Source organism: Papio anubis, chromosome 1 (genome assembly GCF_008728515.1).
Source record: "Papio anubis isolate 15944 chromosome 1, Panubis1.0, whole genome shotgun sequence".
NCBI lineage: Eukaryota > Metazoa > Chordata > Mammalia > Primates > Cercopithecidae > Papio > Papio anubis.
The window spans coordinates 48765880-48790573 of record NC_044976.1 but is presented as its reverse complement, the minus strand read 5'-3'; the positions used below and the strand labels follow the sequence as shown (position 1 = coordinate 48790573).

The 24694-nt window shown below is 44.4% G+C and overlaps 1 long non-coding RNA gene across 1 annotated transcript in view; it reads left to right on the top strand.

Moving 5' to 3' along the window:
- The first annotated feature begins 1560 nt into the window (after nucleotides 1-1560).
- Nucleotides 1561-24694, top strand: part of LOC103885055 — a 65494-nt gene continuing 42360 nt past the window's right edge. Inside the window, exon 1 of the long non-coding RNA XR_004185093.1 lies at nucleotides 1561-7939. This is a non-coding gene — a long non-coding RNA (uncharacterized LOC103885055). The remainder of the gene's footprint in view (nucleotides 7940-24694) is intronic.

Below are 24694 nucleotides of genomic sequence, written 5' to 3'. Positions count from 1 at the left end.
TTTAATCTGAGAAGCATTCTGGGACCCCCATCAGGGTCTCCTCCCTTTTCCAATGGTTTCCAAGGTATTGACTGCTGCATCACATTTGAGTCACCATGGGACTGGGGAAACTGTTTGTCACAGAAGCAGATCTGGCTTATGGACAGGAAACACAAGGGAGAGATAAACAACCACTTTCCAGGATAAAAAGCATTAAGGACAGGATCTCTATGGCAGTGTTGGAACTTGTTTGTTTGTTTAGTTTTGATGTTTTTCTTTAGTGACCCAGAGATGATCTTTCCAAGACGCACTGATTTCTGGTTGGATGTTTAAACAATGATCTCAGAGTCAGCATTTCCAGGCTGCTTCTGCTCTGTCTTCATGGCATCACTGGCCTCCATCTGAACAATTGCAACTTCTTCATTATCTCTCTTTTGTTGTTGTTTGGAAATATTTTTATTTTGTCTCTGCTCTCTAAAAAATGTTTTATTATGGAAAATTCAAACTTATACAACAACAGAGAGAATAACCTGATGAACCCAATGTACCTGTCAGTGACTTTCAACAGTTATCAGCCCGTGGCCCATCTTGTTTCACCTGCTGCTGCTCACTATTCTCATCCTAATCCTGCCTCCAGGTTGTTTTGAAACAAAACCCAAGCAGCATATCATCACATCTATCAATATAATGATGCATTAAAATATATAATTATAATGTCATTACCATACCTAAATGTAACAAAAAACTCCCTAATATTATAAAATGTATAGTATTTAAACTTCCTAGGTTAACTTAAAATTTTATTTTATTGTTTTACAATTTGTTTGATTCAGGATCCCAATAATTTCATATGTTGCAATTGGCTCATAGTGTCTTTATTCGTTTTTAATGTATACGCTCATCCCTCTTCTTATTTTTCCTCAGCTCTGTATTTGTTGAAGAAACTGGGTTGTTTATCTGTTTTCCACATTTGGATTTTGCTGAATGAGTCCCATGGTGGTGTTTAATGTGTTCATCTGTTCCCTGAGTTTCCTGTATATCACTAGTTGTATCTAGAGGTCTCATCAGATTCAGATTTGATTTTTGGCAAGAATGCCTCGGAGGTGGTGCTGTAAACTTTTACCAAGGAGCACAAACTGCTATTGTCATCTCTCTTTTTGTTATTAGCAGCCATTGATGAATATTGACTAGATCCATTATTTCTTCAGAATTTGCATATGAGTAATATCTCTCTCTCTCTTTCTTTCTTTCCTTCTTTCTTTCTTTCTTTTTTTCTTCCTTCCTTCCTTCCTTCCTTCGTTCCTTCTTTCTTTTTCTTCTCTCTCTCTTTCTTTCTTCTTTCTTTCTTTCTTTTTCTTTTTCTTTTCTTTTTTTTTTTTTGGACAAAGTCTTGCTCCAATGCAGTGATATGATCACGGCTCACTGCAGCCTCGACTTCCCAGCTCACATGATCCTCCTACCTCAATCTCCCGAGTAGCTGGGACTACAGGCATGCACCACCACGGCAAGCTAGTTTTTTGTATTTTTTGTAGAGACGAGGTTTCCCCATGTTGCCCAGGCTGGTCTTGAACTCCTGGGCTTAAGTGATCTGCCCACCTTGGCCTCCCCAAGTGCTGGGATTACAGGTGTGAGCCACTGCACCTAGCCATAATAGTTTATCATTTTTTGTTTGTTAGCTGGACTTTTATAAAGGGTAACATCCTTTCATAAACTACTTGGTTACCCTGAGGTACTGTTCATTCAAGAAAGGCAGGGTAAATGCTTGATTCTCCCCATTTGTTTTCTGCTTTTAAAATAATGAATTTGTTCTCTAGCGTTATTCAAAGGTAACCAGTGAGATTACTTTGTATCATTATGAACTCATAATGAGTTCATATGGGTTTAAATACATGAGATATGTTTCAATCCATTTCAGTTTTTATCCTTTTTTTTTTCAGTCTTAATTCACTTTATTTTTCATATATAAAAACCCTATGTTGTAGCCACAGCTGGAGCCTGGGTCCGCTGCATGGAGACTCTGGCATGGGTCTTGATGTGGTGGTCAGTGAATTCCTGACAGGGAGACATGGTGAATACAGTCTCCTTCCAGAGGTCGGGGATCAGGCAGCTGTAGCTCTTAGAGATGGTGTCAAAGGTGGCCTTGGCGAAGTTGCCCAGGGTGGCAGTGCAGCCCTGGGCTGAGGTGTAGCAGTTGTCGATACCCGCCATCATGAGCAGCTTCCTGGGCACAGGTGCCGAGATGATGCCAGTGCCCCTGGGTTGGGTGCAGGGATGAGGCACACCAGCACAGAGCTGCAGTGGCCTGTCACCTTGCAAGGGACAGTGTGGGGCTTGCCGATCTTGTTCCCCCAGTAGCCTCTGTGCATGGGGACAATGGAGAGCTTGGCCAGTTTGATGGCCCCACGGATGGCAGTGGCCACCTCCTGGGAGCACTTAACACCCAGACTGACATGGCCATTGTAGTCCCCGATAGCAACAAACGCCTTGAACCTGGTGCGCTGGCCAGCGCAGGTCTGCTTCTGTAAAAACCTCCTCCTTGAGAGAGGCCCCCAGGAAAAAGTCAATGATCTCAGATTCCTTAATGGGCAGGGAGAAGAGATAGATCTCCTCCAGGGACTTGATCTTCATGTCCTTGACCAAGCGGCCCAGCTTGGTGATGGGCATCCACTCCTTATCCTTGGCCTTGTCTCCGCCAGCTCCGTGGCCTCAGCCCGGGCCCGGTACATGGCCGCGACCCCGGTCACCCCAGATGCCACTGCTGAAACCTCCACAGAAGCCACTGAGTTTCTCCATCCCCAGGTCCCCAGGGCCTCCTGGGGATGACGCACCAGCGTCATCCACCAGTTTTTGTTTTCTCGGAGGAGAAGCTCAGTTTTTATCCTTATTGACACTCACATTATCCCGTTTTTGGCTAATGGAAATCTCTTCAACTTGGCTTCCGAGCCCTTTTGATTGTTATCCCAGTAGTCTCTGCTAGCTTTCCTGCTTTCTAGAATGACAAGATGTACCATTTTGTACATTTCCTGTCCCAGAACTGCAATCCGCCTCTCCAAGGAGCCTTTGTGTTTGTTTAGTGGGAAATGGTATTTAGAGGCCACAGTCTGGGTGCTAGGGTTATCTTTTTAAGATCATATTTGGTAGATACAAAAGAGTATATGTATTATTTATGTAATTATGAAGCATAATAGTAAAATGGCTGCCTATCAGTCACAACCCAATTTAAGAATTGGAACATTATCAACACCAGGTATGTGCTCCTCCTTTAACTTAATCCTCAGACTGCACCCAACAGGGTGAATTGTGTTATTTATTATTTTCTTGTTTAAAAAAAGCTTTATCACATATGTATGTATTCTTAAGTTACATATTTAGCTTAGTTTGTTTCTGAACTTTGTAAAAATGGTATAATGTTTGTTGTCTTCTGGACCTGTCTTGTTTTTACCAATGTATTTTTCTGAGATTTATCTATTTTTTTTTAAAGCTGTAGTTCATTTATTTTCAGTGCTGTGTAATATAATATTATAATATTCAATGCTGTATAATATACCAAAATAAATATACAATTTATTTTGTCCATTCTCCTGTCTGTGGACATTTGAGTTGTGTTCACTTTTTGCCACTACAAATATTTAGCTAAGACAGTACTGTTACAGGCCTCATTGTTCACAGCCTCAGAATAATGTGCAGGAGTTTGTGTGGGGCAGTGGCTATCGAACATTTTAGTCTCAGGATCCCAAAGAGCTTTTGTTTATGTGAGTTATATCTAAAGATATTCACTATATTAGAAATTAAAACTGAGAAAAACATATTTATTAATTCATTTTAAAATGATGATAAGAAACTCATTATATGTTAACATAAATCACACACTTTAAATGAAAAATAACTGTATTTTCTGAGACAAATGAAGAAGAGTGACATTGTTGACATGTTTGCAAACTTCTTTAATGTCTGGCTTAACAGAAGACAGCTGAATTCTTGTATCTGCATCCATGGTCAATCTGTTGCAATATCATCCATCATGCATCTTCTGACAAATACTGTACACCTGTGAGACAAGAGTAAAAAGTCAAATAATACTTTTCAAATATATTATGAAAATAGTTTTGACCTCATGGATCCCCTGAAAAAGTCTCAAGTCCCTGGACCACAATTGGAGAATTGCTGCTCTGGAGAATACTGGTCTAGGGGTGAAATTGCTGGGATATAGGGTCGCAGAGAACATATGCAAATGTTTGGTTATATAAGATAATGCCAAATCGTTTTCCAAAACGGCTATAGTAATTAATACTCCCACCCTCAGTGTCTGAGAATTTCCACTGCTCCATATCTCCCCTAACACTTGGTGTTATTAGACATCCTAATTTTGGTCCATCTAGTGAATGTGAAATGGCATTTCATTGTGACCTATTTGTGCCCCAGTTTCTTCCCATTTTAATCCATTCTTCTCGCCCTGCCAGATTAATCTTTCTATGAAGGTATTTTGGTCATGTTATCCTTGGTCTTCTTCAAAAACTTTCCCTCAACAGAATAGGAGCAAGTTTATCATCCTTCCATTCAAGGTGCTTTACTCCAAAGGCTGAAATCACTTGGTGGTATTTCCTCTACAGCCTACTGGTACAATATATTCCAGGCAAATCGAAATATCTACTTTACCAAACAGGCCCCGAAATTTTCCCCCTCCATGTTCTTGCTCATGATATCTTTCTACCTTGAATCCCCTCTCTATCCCACATGGACCTGTTGGAGACCAGTCATCTCTAATGAGAGCTCAAATACTACCTCTTTCAAGAAGCTGCCCACATCTTTCCCTCCCCCAAACCCTCACCACACAAGGCTTGTCCCTGCTTTGTCCCTCTACTGCACACCACCTTGAGTTCTTGTTATGAGTGTCCAGTAGCTCCTTGAGATCAGAGACTGTGCATTTTCCTTCTTGTATTCCCCACAACCCCTAACATTGGGCCTGGAATAGAGTGGGTGCTAAAAATCTACTTATCAATGTCTCTGTTTTACATATGAGGAAACTGAGGCTTGGCCAGATTAAGAGCTCAAGGGGCTTTCTCAAGAGCTGGGGAATCAGGACCCTGTGTAAAGATAGAGCAATACAAGGTGATCTCTGATAAAAGATTTTACAGCTGATTTATCAAGTGAGAGACCAGAGAGTAAGAATAGTGAGGGCTCAGAAGAGGGAGGGGACTGGGGCAGGCAGGGCAGGCTTCTCGGAGGCAACAGAGCTTGGAATGAGCATGGGAAGAAGGGGATGTGGATTGAGTGGAATGGAGGCGCACTGTACCTGGTGCTGTAGGGAGGAGAGACCTGGGCCTGAAACACAAGACTGAAGGATTTGGGTTGGATCCCAAGGCACAGTGTCTGTGTGCATCCTTAGAGCCAGCTCTCACTGCCTGCCCTAGCCAGCAAGGGGCTGGCCTGGCTGGAGCAGAGACACAAGGACAGCAAGAAATGAAGTGGGAGGGCTCAGGGCCTGCAGCATGTGCTGCAGCTCCCATGCCAGCTGCAGAGGACTGGGCCCATCCAGAGGCCCTGGGGGAATCTGGGGGCCCCTCTATTGTCCTTCAGAGGAGAGGTGTTCTGAGGGATCTTTTCTGGGCCAGGTGCTTCTGGAGACTTCAGAGGTGACCAAGGTCAGCCCATGGCTGTGGCCTTTCTTTCTCCCCCGCTGCAGTCTGGGCTCCATCCCTGCTCTTCTTAAGACACTGGTCAGCCTCTCTCCTCCACCCTCGGTCTCCTTCTCTGTTTATCCAGGTGCAGAGGGGCTGTGTTGCCAATGTTTGGGACTTCCATTTGGTCATGGACTGAACTAATCAGTTGGGGGCCTGCTTAGTTTCTGACCACAGGGGTTCACTTCATCCAGGTAAGGAGCCTTCCCCATAGACCAGCTCAATTTTCAGCACTGAGTTTGGGGCCAAAGCCTCGGTTAAAAATCAGTGTCACTTAACCTTCTGTTTTCTAATTATTGTCCTGGTTACTTTCTTCACTCAAGGACTTGAAGAAGGTGAAGGCAGGGCAGGTTTGGGCATAATAACCTTCAGTAGCACCTGGGTTCACCCTGGTTTCTAATAGTGTCCCCTGACCGATCAGGATAAACATGCTCAGTGCTTATTCAGGTGAGCCTCAAATCTCGCTGAGGCCTTGGTCTCACTCTGCTGAGAAGAGATTTTCATCATCATCATCATCATCACCACCACCATCATCATCATCTTCTTCACCACCATCATCATCATCTTCAAATAGTTTCCACTTACTGAGCACACCTGTGTGGGCCAGGTCTTGTGTTAGGTACTTCATGCCCAATAGGTCTTGAGATTCTTGCATAACTGTGCAAGGCAGGTGTTAGCATCCCTGGAGAAAGACAGGTGAGGAAATGGAGGCTCAGAGAGGGCAAGTCAAAGTCACACAGCTGCTGACTATATGAATAGAAGGTAATGCCCAGTGCTTCCAGCTCTTGGTGCAGGACTGTTAGTGGTGTCACCAGAGCAAAAGTGTTACCATCCCATGGCTAATGTGGTCTCAGGCTTTTAGAGAGAAATTGAGGCAAAGAGCAGGTCTAGTTCACAGAGTCTAAGTTTGTAGACTTAGCTGGCCTATTCAAACCCTTGGCCATCATGAGAGTCACCTGCCCTCCCCTCAGGGTACTATTTCCTGCGGAGCCTCTGGGGTCTGCTAAATTAATTGTGTATGAAAACAGAAGGAGCTGGTAGCATCTGTGGGACCTGTGTGATCCAGGGCTTGCCACCTAGGCTCCTTGGTGGCAAGGAGAGGTGGGATTTGAACTCAGTTCTCTCTGGGTTGCTAAGAGATTTGTAATGGTAGTGGTGGCAGCATAAGATGGTGTGTGTTGATTTCACATGAATAAGGGCTCTGGGCAATGCTGGTATGCAATGAGTCAGGCTGTTTGCAAGAGAGAGATCAGGGGAGGTTAAATCAGCTGGAGATGTTACATTTACCAAAGGACATGACAGAGAAGAGAAATAAAGGGTGGATTCTCAGGAGGGATGGTGGGTGGTGGCAGAGGGAGCACCTAGCAATCAGCCCTTGGGCACCTGCTCCATGCCAGGCTCTGGACTGGTCTCTGTGCGGGTTTCCAAGGCCCCAGCTATGGAGCTGAGCTAGGTTCACCCTTGGGGAGCTCAATCAGAGAGAGACGGACATCCTGAAGGACACCAGTTGTGTGCTATGCTCTCTTAGGATGCGGAGTTTGCATTCTTAAGAAATCTTGTATTACAAAAAATCGAATTATAGAGACAATTGCTTCAGTGGGGAAAATGAGGTTAGGGGTTTGAGAGTGTCAGACTCGCCATAAAAATGTTATTTTTCCTTCAGGAATGTCAATAATAAAGGTGCTTTTACAGCTATAAGTGTATGGCTGTAAAAGATGAACATCACGGAGCAAATCCAGTTTTAGACTTCCTCATGATTTTGTTCAAGAGGAACAGCCTTTTTTCTCCTGTCACCCAGCACTATCACTAGCTCAGACCTCCAATCACCTTGACCATCCTCTGCTGGAGTAACAAAGTATCGAGTTCCTCTAAGGAGGCATCCTAAAGACATCAGGACATGCCTTCTTCAGGGCCTACCATCTCCTTTTCTAGTTCCCCTGCAGCAGATTCCTCCCCTCCACGGTGTTATAACTAACTGTGATCTGCTCAGTATAAATTGTGCTCTTTAATTAAAGAATCATATTGTATTTAATTTGCATTGAAAAATCCCACCATAGGAGAAATTCTTGGAGGGTATGAGAACGTTAGTGGTGGCATGTAGAGGCAGTGTCATGTCACAATTAAGGGTGGGGCCTCTGGAACCAGTCTTCCTGAGGTGAAATCCTAACTTGGCCACTTACTAGCTATGTGAACTTGGGCAAATGACCTAATCCTCTGCGTTTCATCTCTAAACTGGGGAGAATAGAAGCATCTACTTCATCTAGTAGCCAGGATTAGAAGAGGTAATGATTGTGGTGGCTCACTACAGAGCCTAGCACATGGTCAACACTCAGTAAATGCTAACTATATCACAGGGCAGAGAGAGGAGGGGTCTATTTTAGCCTGTAGTGTGGGGTGACCGTGAAGGAGGAGAGATTGGAGCTGGACTTAAAGGGTGGTTGACATTGGACAGGAGGATAAAGCAGAGGGAACAGAGAGACATAGCAAAGCTCTTTTGAAGTCTCCCTGAAGGAGTCAGGAATAACCAAGACCTTGGTTTCTACTTAACATCAGCTGCTGTAATAGCTAAAACTCCAAAAGGTCAATAGCTTAGTGTAATAGATGTTAATTTCTTGCTTGCATAAAGTTCAATCAGTGGCAGTAGAGGAGGAAGAGTACTCTGCACCTCACCATTATTCAGTAACACGGGCTAACGGAGGCTCTGCCGTTGTCCATGTGGTTTCCAAGGTCACACTGGGCACTGACATCCAGCCCGCAAATGGGGAAAGAGACCATACAGGATGATGCAAGAAGTTTTTGTGGGCCAAGCTTAGAAGTGATGTTCATAATTTCCTCTTACATTTCACTGGCTAGAACTTAACACATGGACATCTGCAAGGCAGTCTACAGACTAGAGTTTAGATGTGTTCCCAGAAGGAAAGTGAAATGTGTTCCCAGAAGGAAAGTGAAATGGATTTGGTGACTAGCTAGCCAGTCCCCTGCCCCAGGTTCTGGGACTAAGAGATGCACCAGCCCAGAGAAGCAGCAGTCTAAATGTGAGGACTCCGATTCTGAACAATGAGTTTGAGCTTGACTCTAAGGGCACTGGGGGGCCACTGAAGGGTGTTCATCAGGAAAGTGATGTGGTCAGGAAGTGCCAGAGGATTAACTGGCTTACTCCAGCTACAAGGTAGATGTGGGAGGGTGAGGAAGAGAGGTTGGATAACCAGTTAAGGGCTGTTACAAGGATGTAGGCAAGAGTTGATGAGGCCAGCACTCAGCTGTGGCCATAGAGATGGAAAGGAGGGTGACTCTCAGAGAGTTCACTGGGCTACTTAGAAGACAACTGTTATTCCATGAATCTAGTGCTCAGCACTGTGGAGCATACAAAAGGAAAAAAATCCCAGGCCTTATCTATTGAGAGCTTACACTCTATTTATGGACATAAAACTGACAAAGATGACTTTGTATCAAAATTTTGGAGTAAGCTGGCCAGGGTCGTCCTACAGTGGCTTTCGATGGCCTTGAACACTCTCATCTCACTTCTCTCTCTCTCTGTATATATATTTAATCTTTGCTTCTCTTTGCATGTCACTTCATTCTCCTAGGTGGACTGTCCCCACCAAGCTAGAACAATAGCCAAAGCCAGGCCCAGGCTTACATTTACACTTCCCAGCAACAAAGAGGTAGAAATGACTGATAATGGCTTAGAGTGGTGGTTCTCACTCTAGTGTGCATCAGAACGACCCAGAGGGTTTGTTTCAATGCAAACTGCTAGGCTCCAGAATTTCTAATTCAGTTAAATGTATTAGTTCCCCAGAGCTTCTGTAACAAAGTGCCACAGACTGGGTGGCTTAAACCACAGAAATATATTTCCTTACATTTCTGAAGACTAGAAGTCTGAGATTGAGCTGTCAAAAGGATTGATTTCTCCTGAGGCCTCTCTCCTTGGCTTGTAGATGGCTGTCTTCTCCCTGTGTCTTCACATGGTCTTCCCTCTGTGTGTGTCTATGTCCCAGTCTCCTCTTCTCATAGGGACACCAGTCATATTGGATTAGGATCCACCTCAATGACCTCATTTTACTTTATTTTTTTAAAGAACCTATCTCTAAATACAGTTTTACAGTCTGAGGTACTTGGGGTTAGAACTTGAACGTGTGAATTTGTGGGGGAGGACATAATTCAGCTTACAACAGTAGACCTTGGGTGGAGCCCTAGAATGTGCATTTCTTTTTTTCTCTTTCCCTTTTATTTTAATTTCAAGGCGTATATGTACAGATCTGTTACATGGGTAAATTGCGCGTTGTCAGGGTTTGGTGTGCCGATAATTTTGTCACCCAGGTAATCAGCATAATACCCAATAGATAGTTTTTCAATCCTTACCCTCCTCCTACCCTTCACTCTCAAGTAGGTCCCAGTGCCTGTTGTTTCCTTCTTTGTGTCCATGTGTACTCCATGTTTAGCTCCCACTTATAAGTGAGAACATGTGGTACTTGGTTTTCTGTTCTTGCATTAATTCACTTAGGGTAATGGCTTCCAGCTCCATCCATGTTGTTGCAAAGGCCATGATCTCATTTTTCAAAAAATAGCTACATAGTATTCCATGAAATGTATGTACTACATTTTGTTTATCCTGTTGATGGGCATCTAGGTTGATTCCATATCTTTGATATTGTGAATAGTGGTGCAATGAACATATGCATGCATGTGTCTTTATGGTAGAATGATTCTATTCCTTTGGGTATATACCCAATAATGAAATTGCTGGGTTGAAGGGTAGTTCTATTTTAAGTTCTTTGAGAAGTCTCTAGACTATTTTCCACAATGGCTGAACTAATTTACATTCCCATCAGCAGTGTATAAGTGTTTCTTTACTCCACAATCTCGCCAGCATCGGTTATTTTTTGACTTTTGCATCATAGCCACAGAATGTGATAGAATGTGCACTTCTTTTTTTTTTTCCTTTCTTTTGAGACAGAGTCTTACTCTGTCACCCAGGTTGGAGTGCAGTGATGCAATCTTGGCTCACTGCAACCTCTGCCTCCAAGTTCAAGTGATTCTTGTGCCTCAGCCTCCCAAGTAGCTGGGATTACAGGCATGCGCCACCACGCTTGGCTAATTTTTGTATTTTTAGTAGCAATGGGGTTTCATCATGTTGACCAGGCTGGTCATGAACTTCTGACCTCGAGTGATCCACCCACCTCAGCCTCCCAAAGTGCCAGGATTACAGGTTTGAGCCACTGTGCCCAGCCACAATGTGCATTTCTAACAAGTTCCCAGCTGCTGCTGCTGCTGCTGTTGGTTCAGGGACCACACCTGGCTTAGAGTGGTTAGCCCTTGCCCTGGTATACATATGCATTTGAATAAGAGCAGATATGAGCTCAGGAAATTATAAAATTAATTGGAAGGAATGCCATACATTTTTAGCTGGCCAATGGGAGAGAGAAGATTTTGAGCTGAGAGCCCTTCTGGCATTTCCCAAACCGCATGTCGCTGGTATTATGGCCTTTCAGCAGAATGTAGCAAAAGAAAGGGCTCAGATTTTCACATGAGACACATCATACATCCAATCCTAGCTTTGCCCCTTCTGAATTAAATGTGAATGAGCCACATAACAACTCTGAATTTCAAATTCCTCACCTATAAACTATACCTATGGGGTAGTTGTAGGAGTTAAGTGTAATAATTTATATAAAGGGCCCGGCATCGAATGGTAACTGTTACCATTGTTGTTCATTTATTCATTTGCTCATCAAATATGTGAGTAGGAGTCAGAAGACCTGGGGTCTAGTCCCAGCTCTGGAATTTAGCTGTGTGCCCTTAGGCGCCATGTAATCTTCTTGAGCCTCAGTGTTTTCACCTGTCAAACAAGGAAGACTATCTCTTTCTTACTGCCCCAATCATGGTTGTTTTGAGGATCAAAAACGAGAATATGAAAATTCAAGATTGACTGTGCCATGCTATACAATAGAAATACTAATTTTTTTTTTTTTTTGTAATAGTCACCAATAGGAGTAACTGCCTGACTCATAACAATTCCTCCTTCTTCTCTAGGAACAGTGTCTGCACTAACTAATCCCATCCACTTGGCTAGAGGTGTGCCCCTAACTCAGCTGGGTTGATCAGGGGGCTTCCCTGGGATTTTGAAAACTGGAATGAAGGGAAGAAAGTCCTAAGTCTTTCTATGGTGGGAGTTGTTGGATATGAGGCTTGGAAGGTGTAGGTGGTTTCATTTCGTGCCATATGGGGGAATGTCACTTCTGCCTTGGATGAAATAATGCTGATATGCAGAAAGAGGTCAAGATGAGTGAAGAGAGGCCTGGGGCATTTGAGGCCCTGCTTCTGACATTTCCAAGGCCCAGCTGCACCTCAGTCATAGGAGATACTTCAGTATTCTTCTCCTTTTAAATTTATTTTTAATTTACTTTTTTTTGTAGAGATAGGGTCTCACTATGTTGCCCAGGCTGGTCTTGAACTCCTGGGCTCAAGCGATCCTCCTGCCTTGGCCTCCCAAAGCGCTGGGATTACAGGTGTGAGCCACTGTGCCTGGCCTCCTTCCCCTTGAAATCCAGCCACGTTTCAGCTGCTTTTCCGAAACTTGTAACCCTGATAAATACATTATTCATTTAAGAAGTACTCATTGACCACTTACACTCTGCTAGCCTCTGAGCTATAGGCTGGCCAAATGATACATAGTGGGCAAGGCCTTTCTTCAACGCCCCCAGACCTGTTCTGCCTGTCTCCTCTTTATTCTTTAGCAGGAACCTGCAGAGTCCACACCATCCCCTGCTTAGCCAGACCAATAAACAAAATTGCAGAATCATATAACTTAGTCTCCTAGAATTAGTAAGCCAGAGAATAAATAAATCTGAATTCTTATAGACTATAGAGAAAATCTGTGCATGGAAGATATGAAGTCTCAATCTCAACTCACACTATGTGAAATGACCTTTTCACGCTACTCACTGGGCCTTGGGCTAGAGGTAGGAAACAAAGAATATTTCAAGGGAGTCCTCTTGCTTTTAGCCACCACTGAAGGTTGGAATTGATTTCAGCACTTATTTAAAAGTACAGATTTGTAGGATCTGTCCAAACCATCTGAATCAGAATCTTCGTGGGCAGGATCTGGGGATCAATATGTTTAAAAATCTTTAAAGTGCATCTCATGCAACCGGCCCATAGGAACACCATGGTGAAGGTCCATATGTTCCTTCCTCTCCTCTTGTAAGAACAAGAGAAACTGGACGAGGAGGGGATGAGTGATGTGACTCAGAGGGGCAAAAACTAGAGGGGCTTAGCTTCATTATCTGTGTGACTTGGAGCAAATTGCTTCCCCTCTCAGAGCCTTGTTTCCTCATCTGAAAATTGGGATTGATGACAACTTTTGCAGCATGGGGTTGTTATGAAGAATAATTTATTCCCTTCTCCTGTGTTTAGGGCCCCTCCCACAGACGGGAGTGAAGGCTCCAGGAGGGCAGGGGTTCAGGCATTTTCCTTGTATCCCCCAAAGGGTTGAAGTTGATAGTCCTGTGGATGCTTGTTGACAGGGCATCCCTTCCTCTCCATCTTCATAGTCACCATGAGGCCTAATTCTCTGCCACCTGGGTATGGCCCCAGCCATTTTGTCGGTCTTGGCAGACCCTCCTAAAGGTTCTGTAGTGGGGAAGCTTGGCCCTTCCCAGTGGCTCCTTCTAAAAACTCCATGAAGTGGGCACTCTCTGGCTTGGCTACCCACTTGCCTCAGAGGCCTCTACAGTTCTGGGCCAGCCCCTAGCTGGCTGGCTGGGACTTCCTCAGGCTTGATTTCTTCTAATGTCCCAAACCAGGCCTCCAAAGGAGCTAATGAGGAATAATGCAGACTTTTGCCTGGACGTCAACTCCAGAGATTCTTGATTTCTGGTCTGTAACAGAGTGAGCTGAGAGGGCGTATTAATATTTGGAATCCTAGTTGAGTGACCCAAAGCAAGTTTTTAGGGGCCTAAGTTTCCTCAGGGCCAAATGGAAGATGCTAGGACTTGTAGGATTCTGTGAAGGTTAGAAATACCACAGATTGAGTGCCGGAAAAGAGCAGTTGTTCACGTAATGGTAGCAAACATTGTTACTTGGGTACACACCCTCCTCACTAAGATGGGAGCTCTTTGAGGGCAGGGACTGTGCTTTTGTGTAATATAATAGTTCCAGTTTATTGAGCACTTCCTATGAATTGGGCTGAACTTTCATAGGGTTAACAATTACACTTACCCCATAGGTTGTGTGTGGATTAAATGAGGAAGACTGTGCCCATTTTACAGATAAGGCAACTGAGGCTCAACTAGGTTAATGCTCTTGTTTGCAGTTTTGTCTTTCTCTGTCCCTGCCTAGGGCCTCACACATACTTCAGTGACTGTGAGATTGCAGTACCTAGTATGGTCATGACTTGGCTCTGCTCACAGGGCATTTTGGAAGGGACCCAGGCTTCCCTGCCCCTTTCCTTTCCCTGTCCTGGCCTCCCTGGCAGGAAGGGAGGTTGTGAGCCTGTTGCTGGGCTGGCACTGAGGGAGGGCCTCAAAAGTCTGGGAGCCAAGTGCAGGGAAGAGGAAACCCATCAGAGGCCCTACCCTTGGTGGGGGGACATTCCAAAGAGGCAAAGAGCAACCTGGGACAGGTTGAGTCAGATTAAAGTGGACACCTGGCGGGTAGAGTGGGGATGGTAGTGGATATGTGCAGAAACCCATCTCTGTTCTGATCAGCAGAGTTTTCTGTTAATGGTTTTGGTTTGCAGAGAGGCTCAGTGCTCCCTTTGTCTCTTTCTAATAGTGTCTCTTATTGTTCTATTTTTTCTTGGTTTTCTCCAGTGATGAAGCTATACTTGTTTCATTTTCCAGATGGGGCCACTGAGGGAAAAGACCTACCCAAGGGCACATAATCTGTACATGAGAGAGAGCCGGGTGTAACAGACTGAGTGCTGGACTGGGGGTTAAACAGACTATGAATCCTTCCACCCCACTGGCAAGTTACTTTGGAAAAGTTACTTTAATCTCCCTGAGCCTCAATCTGCTCATCTTTAAGATGGAGGTCTTAATAATCTCCTCATAGGGGATTAAACAAGAACATGAATGCATCTTGTCTAATGCAGTGTCTGAGATGAGTAGATATTCAAAATAGCAGTTCATTTGCTTCTTTGCTCTTTGGCTCCCACCTTTTTTTCAACTGCTCCAAATCTCTTTCTGCCCACCTTTTCTCATTCCATGGGGTCTTTACACCACCATGTTAGCATGTGTTTCTGCTGCATGGTTATTTCTCTTTTAGAAGCCAGTGAGTGAAGGGAAGGCCCAGTGGGCAGCTCAGAACTCAGTAATAAAACCACACAGAATCCATCTCAAACAAAACAACAAACTGGCAAGAGTGACCTGCATGTAGTTTTTTATTTCATTTACAGTATGCAAGGACTGTGGGAGGACAGCTGGAGGGGGAGTCAGGATATGGGGGTTCAAGTCCATGGAGTGGCTATGTGACTCTGGGCTGGCCCCTTTTCCTCTCTTGGCCTCAGTTTCCCCATGTGACAATAAGGGGTCAGGCCAGGGAATATTCTGACACTCTGAATTTTTAATTTTATTCTAATTATGTTTCAGGGAGGAATAACTGGGCCCCGGATAGAATGTGATGAATGAATATTCTTAATGAGAAGTGGAAATAATTTGTGGTTGAGAGCTGTGCCTCAGATCAGAGTGACAGGATACAGGGCTAGGCTATATTTTCCAGCAGATTAAGAGCTATAGCCCAAGACTCTGAAATATGAAGAAAAAAGGAGAAGATGACAGGATATCTTTTTAAAGAAATATTTTCTAGCCAAATGGTGCAACAGAGGACTTCCAGGAATTTGTTCTCGTTCTCTATCAAAGGTGAGGAGTTCATAGCCTTCAAGGAAACAAGAAACCATGGGATGGAGTGAAGGAAGGTGGCCTGGAACCAGCTGCTGAGCCTCTCTGAGCCCCAGTTTCCTCAACTCTAAAATGGGGCTGATCTCTCCCTCAGCCTGTCGTTGCAGGAATTAAATGAGGTATTGAGTGGGAAAGCATCAGTCCTGTAGCAAATGTCCCTAAGTAGGAGCATCTGAGTTCTGGTTCTGGTCCTGCTGGGATATGGTTGGTTGAGAGGTCAAAGAGGTAATTAAAGGGATTGCCAGCTTCATTATCAGGAGCTGAGATTCCATTTTAGACCAAGAGTGTGACCAAGGTGGTAACCTTAACATTTCATTTCTTCATATTTACTTATTGAGCCAATATTTTTCAAGCATTTGTCATGTATCTCGCATTTTGTTGCTGCTAGGGTAGACAACAGCCCCCCCACCCTGCCCCGCAACCCACTGCAGTGTAGAAAGTACCTCTACATCCATAGGGCCCTATCTACCCTGGTCCAGCCCACCCAGCCACTGCCTGAGTAGAGAATGGGACACAGCATCCCTAACCTCCCTGTCCCCTGTCCAGACAAGCACATCCCATCCGTTCTGTCTCCTGATGTCATTCACACTGTCCCTCCTCCTGCAGGATCCCATGTTTGGCTTTCCATGTCACCTTCCTCCCTGTCTTTCCAATCCAGATCCCACATAGCAGCCAGAGTGGCCCTTCTACAGCACAAACCATATCACTCTCTTCTTCAGAACTCTCCAATGCCTCCTTTCTGGCCTCCTCAGAACCACAACCTGGCCCTGCCCCTTGCCCTCATCACGCATAGCTTCTTTAGAACACACCTTCTCTGGCAATGCAGTTCAGCTCTTTCAAGCTTCTGTGACTTTGCTGGTGGAAAACCACCCAGCCATGCTAACTCCTTTTCTCAGCTATAGAAAGAGTCTTGGAGAAAGTGACCATCCAAGATCACATGTGAAATGTGACACAGGCCCTTTTTATCAGTCTGCTCCGGCTGCCATAACAGAATACCACAGGCTTAAACCACAGAACTTAATTTTCTCACAGTTCAGGAGGCTGCAAGTCCAAAATGGAGATGCCATCAGGGTTGGTTTCTGGTAGGGCCTCTCTTCCTGGTTTGTAGATGGCACCTTCTGGTTGTGTCCCCATAGGGCATTTTTCTCTGTGGGTGCACACTCCTGGCATCTCTACCTCTTCTTAGAAGGATACTAGTCCTATTGGATTAGGGCCCTACACTTATGACCTCATTTAGCCTTAATTGGCCCCTTAAAGGTCCTATTTCCAAATAAAGTCACATTGGGGATTAGAGCTTCGACATATGAATTCTAGGGGGACACAACTAAGTCCATAATACGCTTCTTGCTGGAGATCGGAGGCCAGCACTCAGAAAATGGTTCTGGGGTGAGAGCAGCTCACGTGTGTCCTGTGGAGCTAATGGGGCAGGGGTGTAAGGAGGAGCTTGGTGGTTAGAGAAGGAAAGGTAGAAGACTGGGATAGCCAGAGATGAGGAGGGGAGGGTCCTGTGGCCTGGAGAGAAGGTAAGAGCAGCCTGTGCAGGGGTGTGGGGCCTAGACTAGGAGTGAACACGCAGATTGGGCTATGGAGTGGGAGTAAAGGGGAGGTTGGTGAGGGCAGCCCACCTTGCTGTTGAGAGCAGGTGGAGAGCATGTCTCCTTGTCTGCAGAGCAGGTGGTCACTAAAGGCTGCCATTACTGTATGAGCTCAGCACCTCTCACCTGGTCCTCACATCACTCTTGAATGTAGGGATGCACACCCCTATTTTTGGGAAGAGGTAAATCCACTTCCCTAATTGCCTGGCAAGTAGCAGAACCAGGGGTCCTGATCCCAAGGCTGGGGCCTATTTTCATCTCAGGGTCAGGGCTAGGGTAAGGTAAGTGAGGCACCAAGGAGGCACTTGCACAATCTGGAGGGTGGGGGCCTCCTTAAATTTTGCGCCCTAGGCATCTTGCTCATCTCACCCTAGTCCCGACCCCGACTGGCCTCCTCCTCTGTGGCGACTGCTCTGTTCTCTCTAATCTGTGCAGCAGAGACAATAGGCTGCAAGTAGCTGCAGCCAGGCTTGGCTTTGCTCCTAACCAAGTGGGAAGCATTAAGTTAATGGCCCTGTAGGTGAAATCAATTCAGTTAAAGTTATCGCCCTTTGCTTTTCCTGCGCACCTTCGTAGCTAGCCATGCAGTGTTATCTGTTCTCACTCATCTTCTTGGTTCATGTAGCTCCTAGGTCCACTTTCAGCCACTAGCACTTTTTACCCTCTAGCACCGCGGTTTCTCCATCTTCCAAATGTGGATGATAATGATGATTATGCTAGGGATGGTGGTGGTGATAATTCATATGTCATAGGGTTGTATATACTGTAATACAGTAAGTATTATAAAAGTGTTAGTGATCATTAATTCCAATTTTACCTCACTCCTGCTCAGCGTTCAAGGAATTTTCACACCAAGTTCTCATTGTGGCCTGGAAGGTGGGAGGACAAAAATTATTGTACCTCCTTTAGAGAAGAGGCGAGGATACTGAGAGGCCTTGGGACTTACTCATGTCGCACAATCAAGAGGTGGCAGAGCTAGGTCTGGCACAGAACTCAGGCAGGGTTGGCGGAAAGTGGGGGGGACCCCTCTCTCCTCACTCTGCCCCATGGCCTAGGCAGCTGTTGTCAGAGGCCAGGAGGAGCTCAGGACTCATAGCTGGAAACTTGAGTTCAAGACCTAGCGGAATGAGGCAAAATTGGAATTAATAACTGCTAGCTCTTTTATAATACTTACTGTATGCATCTATTCTCATACAACCCTATGACATACAAATTATCACCACCATCATCACTATCATAATCATCATTGTTATCCACATTTGGAAGGTGAAGAAACTGAGGCGCTAGAGGGTAAATAGCTTGCCTAAGGCCACACAGCTAATAAATGGTAAACTGGGTTCAAACCCCTACAATCCAGCTCTAGATCTGCGCTCTTAACCACAGTGCTATTTTTTTCCGCTGGGTCTTTTTCTGCCTATTTTAAAACGTTAATTAAGAATGATAAGTTGCTTACTAAGGGCCCGACAATTTACATTTCTTTTTCATTTGATCATCCTGAGATGATGAAAATTATTCATCTATTTTGCAGATGAAAAAATTGACACTTAAAAAGGGGCTTATAGCTAGTAAATGGAGGCTCAGGCTTCAAGCCTAGCTCTGTCTGGTTCTAAAATAATAACAATAGTAATGACAATAATGATAATATTTATATTAGTAACAGTTACTGGCCAGACATTACACTCAGAGTCAAGAGTGCATTGTCTCTGGTCTGTGACCTTTTACCATCTCCTCTTAGGATCTCATATTGTGGTCTCTGGTTGTGAGGCTCCTCCAACCCTGGCAGGTGGTGATTCGCCAGGGTTGGCAGTTTGAGCTCGGCTGATTCCCTCAGATGGAGGTCATTTGTTATCTGTACATTGGAAATTATTTTTGTGTCTCAACCTAATTAGGGAACCAACATAATTTAAAAAAAAAAAAAAAAAAAAAGCCATCCTGGAAAATGAATTGCTGTTCGAAACAATTGTTTAGACAAAACACCATTTGTTCCCAGCTTTTGCTCCCTGCTGGAATGGCGGGCCACTTGTTTTGGTGACAGATGCCTATTGCCTGGGATTTTGGAGCATGAGGAGCTGAGTGGGGTGAAGGTGGGGGCTGGAGCTGGCCCACTCTCAGCTGGCCTCTGAGGGGAAACCCTGAGGTCCCCTGGAGGTGGGATACTCTAATCACTCTGCAATCAAGAGGGCCCCAGGCCTCCTGGGAAAGTCTGACCCGTCAGTCCTGATGTTGCACTATAGACTTTGATTCAGAATTGAAGTCCAGAGAGGCACAGTGATTTTCCCAAGGATGCTCAGCAAGATGATGGCAGAACTACAACTAGAATCCACATCCCCTCATTCTTTCCATGGTGGCATGTGGTCTTCTGAATCAATGATGATGTTACCTCACCTGACTTTAGTATCTGATATCCAGCCTATCTGCTCGTACTCGAGGCTTGTTGGGAATTACTAACTTCTTGTGTCTTGCCACTGACCCTAAGAAGTTTGGGTTTCTACCTGGCACTGTTGCTCTGTGGACTGGAAAGATCCCAGCGGGGCTAGAGCTGGTAATGTGACCCAGCGAACAACTGTTCAGATTCAGGCAGAATAAGAGGGGCCTTCAGTCAAGTATAATGGTTTTTGTCTTGGTCATGTGACTTCCTTGCTTGTATGTAATTAGGGCACCTCCATTCACTCGTGTGTTTTGATCTCAGATTCCTCATTTATAAAATGGGGCAGTATTCTCTGTTCTCCATATTCATTTACAAGGGCACTGTGGGAATCAATTATGTGAAGAAATAAAAAGTACTTGTGAACTAAAGAGTGATGTAAAAATAGGATTAGCAATAATGGCTAGTATTTACCCAGTACTTTATATGTGTGTATTAGTTGAAGTACAGTGCTTGCTGCTGGAGCACACAACCTTCAAATCCCAGTGGATTAAACAACAAAAGTTTATATCTCAACCACCATAGTCAGTGGTAGACCAAGTGGCACTGGGGAACAGGTCTTTTCTAACTTTACCTTCCTGGCTTCTTTCACTTTCAGCCTCATTGATAAGGGCAAGAGAAAAGTATGGAAGATTGGATAGGAGGTTTAGGGGCCAAGGCTGGAGGTGGCGTGCCTCACTTCTGCCCACATTCTACAGACCAGAATTCAGATTCTTGGTTCCTTAAGGCAACTATGTGCCTTGGAGGAAAATAAACCTTTTTGGTGGACACATGGCATTTTATCAGCTACAATGTGCTATGCACCTTGTTAGTGCTCATAACGATTATCTAAATGGTTTTATTATCCTTTTTTAAAAACCTGGGGAAAGAAAGTCTCAGAGAGATCAGATGACTTAGAGAAGATACCAAATTAATGTGAGGGTGGTGGTCTGAATTCAGTCTGTCCAGCTACACAGTCCCTGCTTTTTTTGTTTAAGAAAGAACTTCTAGTTGCAGGTGAAGCAGTTTAATTCATTTTATTTGTTGAATGCCTACTATGCACTGAACACTGTGCTATCTCCTGAACAAAGTCTTGATGATTCCTTTTCCCCTTACCCATGCTGACATCACATTTTTTTCTTCAGAAATTCTAATTCTTTCTAATCTTTAAGGTTCAACTTCAGACTGTTGCTTTAAGGAAGTTTCCCTGTTTACCCACAAGGAAGCACTCTTTTTAGAACCTCTCTTGTGCTAGCCTCAATTCCAGGAAATAGTGTGAAGGACAGAGTGAAGTGCAGAGTAGATCATTCCCCCTGCCCCCAACCAGGAATTGACACCTAAAGTTTACTGCTTGAAAAAAAAGGCACAAAGTCTTTACATTTTAAAGAGACTAAGAGTCATGGTGCCACCTTCCCACAGGACTGGTTGAGGGGCTCCTGGTTTTAAAAACCAGCCGTGCTCTGACCTCTTCTCCCTAGAAGAGGAAAAAAGGCTGTTACCTCCTATCCCATTTCCCTGGGAGAAACAAAGGATTGCACTTTTTCCCAAGGAAAAGTAGACTGACATTGTGTTTCTTCATTTAACTACCTGGCCTTATTATGCCATAGCAAAGGAAGAGCATGGAGAGAAAAGGGTGGTGGTTTGGCCAGACAAAAGAGGCAAGGACTTTCTTCTCCATAGAGGTTGGATGAGATTAGAGACCTCATACAGTGAGGGGCATCAGGGCACTGGGTTTGTGAGACTATGACAGTGGGTGTCAGTCAACGATGAGGCAAATCTCAGTTGGGATTGGCAGTGCATAGTAAGCTGGTCAGGGAGGGCCCCCATCAGTAGAGTTTATGGGGATCTCCCCTGCACCTGTAAGGAGCCCACAGACAATAAATCAGTTCAGCAGCTAGGGTACAATTAGGAGAGGACTGTCTCACTGTGAGCTGTTACACCAGAAGTCTGCTACCTCCTGTCTCTCTCCTCACACCCCAATGCCAGAACAGTGGAAGAGGGAGGAGGTGAGTGGGAACAGATGCTGGAACTGGATTAGAGATGGTGAGGGGAGGAGGCAGGGAATAACAGGGGCTGGGTAGGAAGAGCTTTGAATCAAACATAAGAATACAAAATATGAGTAAATAGGATTGAATCCTAAAGAACCCAGTAAAACTGTTCTAGTAACTGAAAGTGACTGAAAAGTTATGGCCTCAGATTGAGTTTGTTAAGGCAGTCTGCTACCCAGCAGGAAAAGGGAGGGTTCAACAGAGCACAGTTGGTAGCAATTATTGGAAAAATAAAACTATTCTGGGTTTATAACCCAGTGAGCTGAAACTCCACATTAAGTCAGTTTCATACTCATCCATTTAGCTACTATTTGCTGAACTTCTAGTCTTTGCCAGACAATGCTCTTGGCACTGGTGGTTCCAAGGAACTTACCCTGATGGGGAGACAGACAAGTGAAAAAAGTAACTGTTCAGCATGATAAATGCTATGAGAAAGGATGGCAGAGGACAGCAGGGCATGCAGGAGAGAAGGATTTAGTCATGGTTGTGTGTGTCAGGGGAGAGGTTGGAAAGGTTTTCCAGGGTCTTGAAGAATGAGTTGGGGTTGACAAAGCAGCTGCATTGGAGAATGGTGTCCGTATGCAAAGGAGCAGATGCAAGAGAGATCAGGGCACATTAGAGAAACTGAGTAGTTTGAGCAATGCATAAAGGGTGTTCATTATTATCATTTATTTTTATTTAAGTTTTGAGACAGGGTCTCACTCTGTTGCCCAGGCTGGAGTGCAGTGGTGTGATCTCAGCTCATTGCAATCTCTGCCTACTGGGATCAAGTGCTTCTCATGTCTCAGCCTCCTGAATAGCTGGGATTACAGGTGTGCACTAGCACACCCAGCTAATTTTTGTATTTTTAGTAGAGATGGGGTTTTACCATGTTTGCCAGGCTGGTCTTGAATTCCTGGCCTCAAGTGATCCACCCACATTGGCCTCCCAAAGTGTTGGGATTACAGACATGAGCCACTGAGCTCAGCCCATTATTATCATTTATGTCTCTTATTTTCATTTTATCTCCTTTCCACAACTAGACTGAAAACTCCTTCAAGGAAAAGTAATGTCAAATCTCAATTTCATCCCCTAATGACCAACATTAGGTGTACAAATGTAATACTGAACTGTTTTTCACTGAGGGTAATCCAGCAGAGGTTGCATGATTCTCAGGGCTTGGGAATCCTGCAGAAGAAGGGAGGTAGATGGGTTTGTATGTGGCTTAAGACAAGTTAGCTTCCTGTTTAGGCCTTAGTTTTTCCTTCTGTGTGTAAGACAGTTGACCAGATGATCTCTAGAATTAACTTTAAAATAGTTTAAATTCAGAATTTGTGAGACAAAAGCAGTGGATTGGAAATCGGATTTGGTCCCTATGTCCAGCTCTGCCATTGACTAAGTGTGTTATGTACCCTTTCTCATTTCCCTTCTAAGCCCAAGTTCCCTATCTGTAAGATGCAGGAGCAGCACACTATAGCTGTAAAGTCCCTTTTAGCTCCAACCTTCTATGCCTTCCGCACTGAATTCAGTTGACCTTGTCCAGGACGGGTGTCCTTGCTCAGGAAGGCCTCACTTTCCTCAATATTCTTCAGACACATTTTCAAACTCTATGGGGTAGGGGAGGGAAATTAGGGCCAGGAGAGGGTATTTGAGTGAGGCAATGAATATTTATAACAGACGCTCCCACCAGAGGACACATTAAGTCTTGCAGCATAACAAAACTGAATTACCATGAAATAAACTTTCTTAATTAAACCAATTAAATTTCTTCCCAGTATGTAATTTAGAAACTCTGATAAACCCTGGTTGAAAAGGTTTGTTTTAGCCTTAAGCTGGCTGAGGAAACAGGAACATCTGGTTGGTGGTGGAAAGGCCTGTTTAGGCTCCAGGCCATGGGGGCAGCACCATGGAGCTATCCATGGTGCTGAAACAACCTCTGCCTCACCGCCTCGATAAAGGACACAGGCAATCCAGGGCCCGGTGGTGCTTATGAGATGTGTTATTTGAGGACAGTGCCTTCCACTTAAGGCATGGTGCACTTTTCTGTTTCCTATGCATGACAGCAGCCACTCAGAAGTTAATCATGTGTCCTTCTCCACTACCCCAGATCTACTAGAGTTCGAAAAGATGTTATGAATTTTCTTATGCTTATGAATTCCTAGACTCTCAGAGCTAGAAGGGATGGCCTGGTTCACCCCTCTCATAAATGTAAGGAACCTGGGTTTCAGAGAGGTAAAATGACTTGACTCAAGGTCACACAACTTGTAAGTGACAGAACCGAGATTCAAGTCCAAGTCTCTGACTAAATTCAGATCTGTTTTCACTAGGAGGTTCCTGTAGTCAGTGAGGCCTTTCAGGGTAGAGGCCATGTCTTATTCACCCTTATTTTCATCTGGAATCTATTTTAGTGCTTGGAAAGGTTTTTTGAACAAATGAATACATGTGTGCTGTTTTTATTCTTCCATAGTCCTTGGTACCATAATGCAATTGGTACTCAATAACAGCCATAGCCGAGTACCAATTACACTGCACAATTCTTTGTAAGATTTTTATAATTAACAGAGTGCTTTTACTTGTTATTCAAATTGATTCTCACAATAATCTTAGAAACAGGTTGTGTTAGTCCCACTTTACACCAAAGGAAACTGAGGGTCAGGGGTCTAGTGGCTTGTCCAAGGTCACATAGAGAGTCAATGAAGAATCTAGGAGTAGGACCCAGCTCTCCTGATTCCCATCCATGAACCCAAGGCTGAAATTAGCACATAGAGAGGGAAAAATAGAAGGGCAATACATGGCTCCTGCTCTGAAGCTACAATACAGTTGTGGTAATAAGCTACACAATCCAATGTGTGGAAACAAGGTACAAATACTGAGGAAAAAGGTAATAGAATGAGGTGGTATGGTCTAAAGTCTGATGAATGGCTTAGATAGTCACTGCTTTGGCCCCAAAAACCTGTCAGGGTTTAGAGAAGTTCTCTGAGAGCAGGTAAGAGCTGACCTGTCACTGGAAGGTGAGTGAGATTTTGATAGGTAGAGGAAACATAATTCTCAAGAAATCCAACAACTTGAATGCTGGAAGAACCTTAGAGAGTGATTGCTCCTACTACTCCTT